Source organism: Malus domestica, chromosome 04 (assembly GCF_042453785.1).
Source record: "Malus domestica chromosome 04, GDT2T_hap1".
NCBI lineage: Eukaryota > Viridiplantae > Streptophyta > Magnoliopsida > Rosales > Rosaceae > Malus > Malus domestica.
In genome coordinates, this window is record NC_091664.1 from 12476134 (window position 1) to 12487155 (window position 11022).

At 38.1% G+C, this 11022-nt stretch overlaps 1 long non-coding RNA gene across 1 annotated transcript; it reads left to right on the top strand.

The window, feature by feature from the left end:
• The first annotated feature begins 9107 nt into the window (after positions 1–9107).
• On the top strand, positions 9108–9762 carry LOC139195145 (uncharacterized). The gene is made up of 2 exons (XR_011579779.1): positions 9108–9254; positions 9382–9762. It is a non-coding gene; the product is annotated as an uncharacterized lncRNA (long non-coding RNA).
• Positions 9763–11022: the final 1260 nt, after the last annotated feature.

An 11022-nucleotide genomic window follows, 5' to 3' on the forward strand; every position in this document is an offset into this window, starting at 1 on the left:
TGCCTCCATGGCTAAGTGGCTTAACCCCAACTATGCCGTGGACACCCTCTGATAGAGTGGCTTTGATATAGTCAAAGATCAAGGACCTAACCACAACACAACTATGATGCCTCAGGTCAAAGGACTACTTTGCATTATCCCAACCATGAGTTCTCATGTGACATGAGTATGAGAACTCTTTGTTAATCGTGTTCAGTGGACTCATTCTTTATTGAGCACCTACATGCTTGTCTTGGTGCCATATCCTAAACATTCATGATCTAGCCACATACTTTACAGCTTACTTATATCTAAAAATGGAGTAAACCCATCACTTACAAGGTCCAATCTAACATTTCGTGGGTCTTGAGCAAAATTAGGGTACATTTGGTCAAATTATTTCCATGTGATAGAGTCTATTGGATGTCTCATTGTGTTCGGATCATTAACTCTTTTTTCCTTGTGCCACCCCATGTCTTCACTCGTATGTCTCGATATGAACAACCTTTGTAGCCTGGGTTTAAGTGGAAAATATCGTAACACTTTTCTTGGAACCTTTTTTCTTTGCTCATAATGACTATCTTTATACCTTGGCTCATTACAAACTGGAGATCTATCTTTCCTTTCATGTTCTTTATAGAACAATACACAATCATAATAGCAAGCATGTATATTCTCACACCCCAATTCAAGACTTTTCAATATCTTCTTGCACTCACGGAATAATTTGGGAACACTGTTTGATTTGGAACACATCTTCTTCATCATTGTTAGCATCTTCTCAGTGGCCTTGTTTGTCATGTGATTATCAACTTTGTTGTGAATTAACTCCACAACATAAGACAAAACTGTATATTGATTGCATCCAGGGTATAGTTCTTTTTGAGCTTCATGAAACAACATATCATAAGTATCAACATCTACCCTAAGAGCATTGGTCATATCCCCGCCCCACATGGTATCTTGGACCCCCATTGTATCTTGATCATCATCATCATCATCATCATCATGCATTCTTCCAAATGCATCATCCATCACATTAAACATGTTGACATTATAATTATTGATCGGCTCATTGTTCGTAGACATTGAAGACTCTCATTGCACTTGATTAATATGCTCACCATGATTTATCCATATATCATAATTCATATCCATACCAGAATTCAATAAATGGAGATGAACATCTTCAACTGAGTGAAAAAATCTATTATGACAAACTATACAAGGACATAATATCTGATTATTCTGGTTGACATGGTGACAAGTAGCGTCAATGAATGAATGGACCCCTATTCTATACTCGGAACTAAGGTGATTCCGACAACGAATCCATTGTCTATCCATAATGTCAGATCACTTCAATACTAGTATTGGGTGCAAACTTTGATATATTCTAATTGGTTGCCATGAAAATTTTAAATTTGTTTTGTTAAGATAGGCATATAATATAGCAAAACGAATGTCAATAAAACAAAGAAAGCAAAGATAGGCATACAATATTGCAAAGATGAATTTCATATAACTGGAAATTCAAGATCAAGAAGATACTAAAACAAAGAAAGCATACCATTAAGCATTCGCACCCATCTAACTACAATTTTTTCTTTAAAATAAAAAGCATGCCATTTAAGTATTCACACCCACATTGTAAACCCTAATTTAGAAATATATATCAATTGTAAGACTAAGTCCTGACTCCTCATCCAAAAGAAACTCTTAAGTTGTTACTTGGTCAACAGTTCTATGTTGGATAGGTTTTATATTTTTGAATATTTGTTTTTCAAAGATTATTGTGATTAGCTTCCACCGTTTAATCTGGTGGTGATTTTGAATTTTGAATTGTAGCTTGTAAATAGGATTTTCAAAACCCTGATGTAATATGTATTGAATTATAAATACATGGCACCCTGCATTATTAAGGGTATGCAAACCCATTGAAGAAAACCTTGTTCATTCTTTTTAGATTCCTGCAAGTTTCTACCTTTATAATCTTCTGTGATTCTCTAGTTCTTTATGGTACTCAGAGCCCTATAAGTCCAACGACAGAAGATAATTTTTTTTTCTACCCATCATGTCCCAGATTAACCCCCCCACCTGCAGTCCCTACTGCAAATATGTCTTCCTACATGACTACTATTGTGAACATCAAACTAGATAGGACTACTATCCGCTGTGGTTAGCCCAGATTCTAGTCGTGATCTTATGGGCTATGTCGATGGCATCATCCTAAAATTTAATTAAACAACAAAAATAGAAAAATCTTCTACCCCAATAACACGAGTGAGATTTCTACTACTGGGTTTCTCTGCACATACTCAGAATGATCTATTTCACAAAAAACAATTCCTTACCAAAGGTGGCCAACAGGGCCGGGGCCAACAAACCCAAATCCGAACAAGCTAGTTGTACCCACTCTTCTCCAGTTGATCTCTAACTCTTCATCTTCAACTTGTACACGAAGACAAATAAGTTAGTATATTATCATGGGAAACTAATTAACAACATATTTGATAGCAACGTCTTGTAAGCATGCATTTGATCATTTAATATAACACAAAATGCTGAGAAATTCCAAAACTTCTACGTTATATTCTCTCATATATGTAGCTTAAAATTGGGGACTCTGTACAAGGTGTTATGCTTAACAGCTTTTTCAGAAAGTGTTTGATACATTTACAACAGAACAATTGTTTAAAAACATTACCAAAACATGTCCTATTTCTCTAAACTAAGAAAAATATACACTATGAACAAGTAGTTTAGTATCATATCCAAAATATGTGATCCTCCAAATCATGAGATAAAGAAAATGCAGCTACCGAACCTTTTCCCTAAACATGGAGAAAGACTTAAATGGAACGGGTTCATTGCCACTTACACATGGATTTGTATTATGGAACACAATGCGACAGTGAACCTGCTCAATGTAAGTTGCTCACAAGGAACCATATCCGTTAAGCAACAGATCCGACACTTCTTGAAGATTAAGAAAAACAACAAGCACAATGAAAGTCTTTTCAAATCCCATGGCAACAATTCAATAAACATTGACAGATGAAAGAAACAAATACAGAGGTCATCCCAAGCATGAAAGCAGTTCCACAAACACAGACACATAAACATAAGAACAAGAGCTAAAGAAGAAAGTAACCATTCTTCGAACAATGAAACGAGATATTTCAAATCTTTTGCAAGACACAAAAGAAACTAAACAGGTGTTCCCTTGCATTTCTATAAACTAATGATATTTGTGTTTTCACATAATTCTCTTATAGATCCTACAAGTTCTACTTGAAAAATACTCCACTCCCATCCCCATATTAACTTTAAAAGATAAATGTGTACTTGTGGAAATTTTAAGTTTGTTTGAATGTATTTTTCATAGATTGATTGAATGTACAAGGGGGGGGATATATAATGAGGTAGAAGGTTACAAGCAACCCTACCTTGGTAAATCCTACAAACCTGGTAAACCCTAAAGCTGTCACTCTTTAAATTAAGGGAGTGCAGCAAGTAGCTAGCACACAACTATCAATAAGTCATCTAGATGTCAATCTTCCTCAAATTAAGGGATTAGACTTAATAGAGAATTCCATGGAAAAAGGAAACATAAAATTTGGCAGCATCAGTCATTCCATATCGTCTAATATCCAAATGCAGCATCAGTCACCCTATATCATCTAATATCCATATGCAGCATCAGTCACCCCATATCGTCTAATAGTACTAATTAGCCGACAAAAATCATGCTCCATGTGCTAAATGCTCTCATAAATATCACCCAACAAAGTTCATCAACTGGTCAATCCCTCTTACTTAAATAGCACTTGAATAAGAAGATTCTAGTTCGTCCCACACTAAGCGAAAAACCTACTCCATATCAATGCAACAAAAAAAAAAAAAACCTCTAAGACAATGCACCTAATATCAAGTAAGGACCTCTATACATAGTACTTCTTAAAAATTAAACTTGCGTTGTGCTGATATTTTAAAAATTTGTTCATCGTAACTTGTAAACATAGATAGAGTATCATTATCAACTTAACTAAAAGGCAAATCGATTCAAGAACTACTAAATATATGACCTTGTTTCGCAAAACCTGCTTTGATTGATTCATCCTTAATACCATATGGCAAAGGCCATCCCAAGCATGAAAGTAATTCCATAAACAAAGACACATAAACACAAGAACAAGAACTAAATTATCAAATGCAGGAGAAAACAAGAGAGACCCATATGGGAAAACAGTGAATAACACAGACCCATTTAAGCAAAATTTCAAATTTTCACAGTTGAGACAAATTTACAAGAGAGAAATCAAGAAAAGTGCAGTAATTTCAAGCGACAGAGAGAGATTTGAGTACCTTTTGAGAAGAAATTGGGAAAAAGGATAGCTGAGAAACTAGGTCTTCTTAAATCAAAGAGAGTAGAGAGTATGAGAGCAAGCAGTTGAGGTTTAAGGAAGACGAAAGCACGATGCAGTCATGGCCACCAACAATCCGTCATCGGCAAAGTTGAAAGACTAAGAGACGAAGTGGGGTGGAAGTAGAATAGATGAGTTCTAATTGGGGCTTTGTTTTTATGTTTTTTTTTTAATTTTTTCCCTCTGCCTTTAGTAAAACAAATGGTGATGAATTGATTTTTCTCACATACCTAGGTCACCTAATCTTAGGTTATGTGAAGAACCCAATTTTTTCGTCACCCAGTGAAAACAATTGGGCGGCAAAATTTGGTGCGAAAAAATTTGTGAGGAATTTAGGCTTGCTATGTGACAAACAACATTCCAAAATTGTTTTGTATCCCATAGTAGTATGTATGTGACGCGTTCTTAAATTCCTCACCTATTATACTAAAATATGTTGAATTTATAGGCGTCACATAAAATGTCGTCACCTAATCCATGTTTTCTTGTAGTCCAAAATTTATGGAAAAGCTAACTCATTTTTCATATTCGACGGACGAGGTGACAAGACTCAACACTTAGGTTCAAGAATCGAGAATTCTTACATCACGTGTGTGAGAACACAATACTTCCCAAACTTATGCTTAGATACCAAACTGACACACCCCTACCAAAAGTGTCCACCTGAACTCCGAATCGAGCTGTGCTAGCCGACACCCCGGAGGGTGACGAAGCCATAAAGTGTAGTGATGTGGAAAATGTGAATAAATTTAAACCTAAAAATGCCTAAATACAAGAGTGCGCTTGTGAGTAGGAATGAACCCATTCCACACGTGATGTCAGACCATAAGTAAAGTACAGTAAAGTAGGATGAGAATTATACCATTGATAGAATTCCCACAACAATATTTTGCCAGAAATCCTTATCGATACGAAAGCTTTGCCACTAATACCTGGAGGGGCGAAAAACAAGGGTGAGTGGGCCTAAAAATAATGCTTTGTAAAAACCATTTTGAAAACATAATAACCCCTCGCTGTCAAACAAGTATAGTTTCCAAAATAAAATACTACGTATAGTATGAATATACTTACCAGAAACAGCAGTGTATCAAGAATACAATATGTCACAACTTTTGTAAATAAACGCATGACATCCGTAACCACATAATCTCGCATAAAAAAACATATCATATCAAGTGCTCATCAACACATGTTGACACACGAGTTAATGCAAAGTTATTTTGACATGAAAAAGACTGGGTGTAACAATGATATATGCTTTAGTACTACAATCATGTGAAGATTGGCGTTATGCGCAGCACATACGCGCTATACGCAGCACATACGAGTCTTACTTGCCTATAGCAATCTTAAACAGGACTGGCATCTACAATGGATCCAAAGTGAGCGTACGGTGCGATATGCACATACACGTGAAAGGCTGGCTCTGACTCGAGCGAGTACCAACACCAGTGCAGCAAATAATGAACAGATAACATAAATACAGCCATGTCATAGTGATTTGATAATTCTAGTCAACATAATAGTTTTCGTAGCCGTAAATATAATTATGGCATCAATAATAATACGCATACATGTGCATCTCGTAAGACGTAGCATCACTTCATAATTTATATCAATGTGCTAAATCTTATAAATGTCATGCTAAACTAGGCGTATTGTAGAAAACTCTTTATAAAATGTATAAATGGAAACTAACAATTATATATACTATATAAAAAAATGACCCACTCATAGTTACTTGCGAGGTCGCAGCCGTTCGAACTAGGATAGCCAGAGTCTTCCATAGTAATCGCACCTAAGCGTAATAGCAGGACCCATTAGTAAGACTCCATTAAGACAATTAAATTTGGGAAAGCAGAGTGCACATTTGGAATCAGAGTGTTGAAATACGCTTAGGAGGGTCCCAAATTAATTTTGTAAAAAAGTCAACGGAGAAGTCAGCAGTCAACCTTAAAAAGTCAACCCAAACACCAGGACGGTAACTACGTTAAAACTTCAAAATTTCACTAAATGGATGTCAAAAACGGACTCACAATGTCGAAATTAGCCTAGTGATAGGAGCATATTTATGCGACTTAATTAGCTTGTTCTTGTGCAATTATGTTGTTATTTCTTAGTTAATTTAGTATTACAAGCCATTTTCATGTGTTTGTAGGTTCAAAGGGCTAAGGAGGCAAGAAAGTGCATTTTGGAGCTTTTTGGAACGGCAAATTCAGGAAGAAGTATAAATACTCTTGACGGATTGCACGATTTCCCGCACAACGAACCTATTGACAAAGCGCTTTGATGAGACATGACCAACATAAGCGAGTCATCTTTCAATGACAAGATCGAGCAGACAGGACTACCCCACATAGATTACCGAATATAAAAACTTTTTCTGTTCCGACAAACGCAGTAGCTCAGCCTAATGGCACGCCAGGAGCAAACGAGTACCAGAAGGACATACCAGCCCGACTACCAAGAACCTGGGGCAGACCTTGTTCTCAATACTCTAGACAATTCCTCTCACTGCGCACAACTTGGCCCAAGCCAGCCCCATCTCTGATTTCACAACCACGCATGCTTGCTCTACGGCTTCCGGCAGCCATTGATCTATCACCATAGCTTATAATTGTGCCAATCTTGCACCATGGCTCCTATCCATGCCGATATTACCATGTGGCTTGTGCTAACCAAGCTTCAAAAAGACACATGATGAAACACTTAATGATGGCACAATAATTCTGAGAGTAGCTCACTGCGCTTACACCCATACGCGAGATCCAAAAGTAATTTGAAGCCTCAAGCAGATCGCCAAACATGACCTCACAGGCTAAGGATTATTTCGGTTGTCCCAGCAGTTCAGTTTTCCTCAGTTGCAATCATGACAACAACTTTCATGCTCTCCAGTGCGAGAAGGTAAACCAATTCCCTGACACCCAAAAAAGTTCTGCTCTCCAATGCGAGAGGGTAAACCAATTCCCCGACACCCATATAAGTTTGGTCTCCAATGCGAGAGGATAAACTAATTGCTCTCCAATGATAGAGTGTAAACTAATTCCCCGACACCCATATGGGTTTTCTCTCCAGTCTAGAGGATAAACTAATTGCTCTCCAGTGAGAGAAGGTAAACTAATTCCCCGACACCCATGTGGGTTTGCTCTCCAGTGCGAGAGGATAAACTAATTGCTCTCCAGTGCGAGAGGGTAAACTAATTGCTCTTCAGCTTGAGAGGGTAAACTAATTGCTCTCCAGTGCAAGAGGGTAAACTAATTGCTCTCCAGCGTGAGAGGGTAAACTAATTGCTCTCCAGTGCGAGAGGGTAAACTAATTGCTCTCCATTGCGAGAAGGTAAACTAATTGCTCTCCAGTGCGTGAGGGTAAACTAATTCTCCGACACCTATCTGGGTAAGCTCTCCAGTGTGAGAAAGCCATATAACTTGAAAGATCGAATGCTTGAAGATCAACTAGGCAGCAAATGGTTAGGGGCAGCAGCCACTCGACACTTCATCTTCAGCAGCTCCGACCTTAGCAGCTTTATCCTTGACTGCTCCATCTACGGTAGCTAAGAAATCAAACTCAAGCAGTTTCCTCATTTTTGGCAAGCAGGCCAGACATGGCAACCTAAATCGTTGCCCATGCCACGCCACCTCCTTGGCCCATAACAAGCCGACTCTTGGCCCCTGCTAGCCGACGTGCCGCACCACCCCAACGGCTCCCCGTGGCAGCACCTCCCAAGAAGAAGACAAGGAGAATTAAGTTTTCCTTACATCGGTGCGGCGAGGAGAAGACGAAGAAAGCAATGAAAGATGGTCCTTTGCACGGGCAAGATGTAGAAGATTGCTAGAGGAGGGGGAACAAATATCCTTTAAGCTCTCTCTCTCTTGTAGGGTAGAATAAATCACTCTCCAAAGTTGATTTAATAACCCACTTAAGGTGGACTTAAGTAGGCTTTGAGAGAAATTTATTTCTCTTTCCTAGAAGGATTTAATTTTATATTAAAGAGGGAATCTACATCAAAACAGGAAGCAGTCCTAGGTTTCCTAGAGCAAGAATATCTCTACACATGCTGCACTTTCCTACGAGCAGCCCAGCAGGAGTGGGGGCATTTATGGAGCCAAAAATAATCATAAAATAACACGTGGATTTTTGGGTGAAGATGACAAATTTACCCTCGAGGCATACCGGGTCTCCTACACGCGAGTAGTGGAGAATCATCCATCAACCAAATCAGGAGTACCCAAAATAGGTAACAAGTTCAAATTTGTCTCATCCATCTTCATTCCATAACCTCCAAAAACCTCCCAAAACATTTCTTTTATTATGATAATTAGCCAATTAATATATTTATACATAATTAATATATTAATTGCTAATTGAATCACCAAATAACACCCCATTCCCTATATATATGACCCTATTTCTTCTAAAAAGCTAAGTTGATATTCTTGCAAAACTCCCAAAAACTCTCCAAATACTTTTCTCTCTAAATTCTAACTTTGGCATCAGAGGTTCTTTGGCCAAAGCTCCCCCCCCCCAATTCATCGTGGGCACGTGAGACTCTTGGCCTTGACCTAAGGTGTTAATTGTTTTGTAGGTGCAATTTTGTCCAAGAAGAAAAATGCGGAAATTTGCATCCACAGTTTTAAACCACTTCAAATATTTTAACCTGTATAAAACTCATTTCTCTCTTCCTTGTGCCATTGCCTTCTCCCTTCGCCAGTGTTTTCTCCTTCCCACTGCTTTCTTTCCCCCATTTCTACTCTTTTCCTTCTCCTTCCCAGTTTCTTTTCCTTCGTGCTTCAATCAGCATGGATGAACAATTCAAGGACCAATAATTCAAGGAGTAACATTCCGAAACTGGTGCGTCTTAGATTTTTGTATTACATTCAGTTTGTGTTTTGAATTTTGATTATGTTATTTAATTGAGTTTGTATTTTGAATCTTGACTTGTACACCTTCCTTGGCTCTCTGCTCTCTCTCTTTGCAGTTTGTATTTTCTTGTTTGAGGTCATCATTGGCAACGGCCAGAACTTGAGGTTCTTCGAACGACTGTGAGCACGTGAGCTTCTTCGGAATTTGACAACGGGAGATCAGAGCCGATGATTCTCTCCGACTTCCGTGACTTAATGAGACTGAGGGGCTGAAGAGTGGTCAAGAACGAATGCTTGCCGCTTGCTGTATTTGTAGAGTTCTGGTTTGGATTGGGCCAGAGTTTTGAAATTGGATAGAATGTTTTATTAGCTTAGAATTTTGAATTCTTACTGATGATATTCAACAATGTCCTGTCTAGGCTAAAAAGTTTATAACCTATACTGAAAAGCTGCTACCTTGTTGATGCTTTGAATTTCAAATACACATTGCTTATGTATGACTCCAGATTTGAATTTATAAATCACGTTTATAACCCATCATTTTCATTCTTCACTCTTTTGAAGATTTCTTTTCAAATCTGGATTTAGAACCCGATATCTGCTTGATTGCTATAATCATGCCACATCCAGAGAATTGGGTGAAAAAAAATAGAAAATGTTGGCTGCATCAAGGATAGGAATTGGCCTGTTAGAAAACCCACGAAATGGTTGGAGATAGACTGATAGGAGAGAAGATGAACATACAAATTACAGAAAGAGATTTGTTATTATTTTCTGTTTCTGGCGATTTGGAAGGACAGAATTGTCCTCATAACCGACGAAATTATATTATTTTCTTATAACTAATTCCAATTCTGACGGTTTGGAAGGACATAATTGTCCTTGTAACTGACGGAACTTCTCAGTAATAATATTACTTTCTTATATTTAGTCCTATTTCTGGTGGCTATGAAAGTGTCCTTGTATCCGTTCAGCATTTAATGTTACCTATTTCCGACGGCAGTATTAATGTCACTTCCGGATTCTGATCATCCATTTTTCTATTGAATGTCACTTCCGAGCTTACAAGGGACTCTCAGTTAGGATATATCGCCCTCCCAGTTCACCTCTTCCAAAAGAATATCTCTGTATCAATCCTTGTCATGACCCAGAAGATCGGTGATGTAAGCAGGCCATCGAAGCGTAAATCGAGCTTAAAGGAAGCAGCGAGTACCTGCGCTCTTCCGAAGTTGATAAAAACACGAAATTCAAACAAACCTAGTTTGACATGATACCACTCATTTAGGCAATCAAAGCAGGATATAATGCGAATAGAGGTCGGCATGATACCACTCGTTCAGGCAAACAAAGACTGATTTGGAAGTGCGTGAGGATCTCCTTCCATAGTTGTGACAAAGGGAATCTCAACCTCGACGTCCATTAAGACGATGATTGCAACCCATAAGAAAGGCTTTTTCTTCACCTTTATTATGAACCTTAACCATAGGAAGTTCGGGGTTATCTAGAACATCAGGTTGGACAGATTGGGCAGGAACTGGCGGCCATGATTTTGTTTGAATACAAGAAGGGTAGCAACAACAAATTAAAGATTTGAAGTGTTCTTGGAATAAAAAGAGAAATCTGGGGATTCAAGAAGAGAGTGGAGGCAGCGGTACAAGTATTTAAAAGGGATACTTCAAATCATCCTACTGTTGAATACGGACCGGTTCGTCTTAGGATCAACGAATATGACTGTTATGTCTTTAAGGTCAATATTG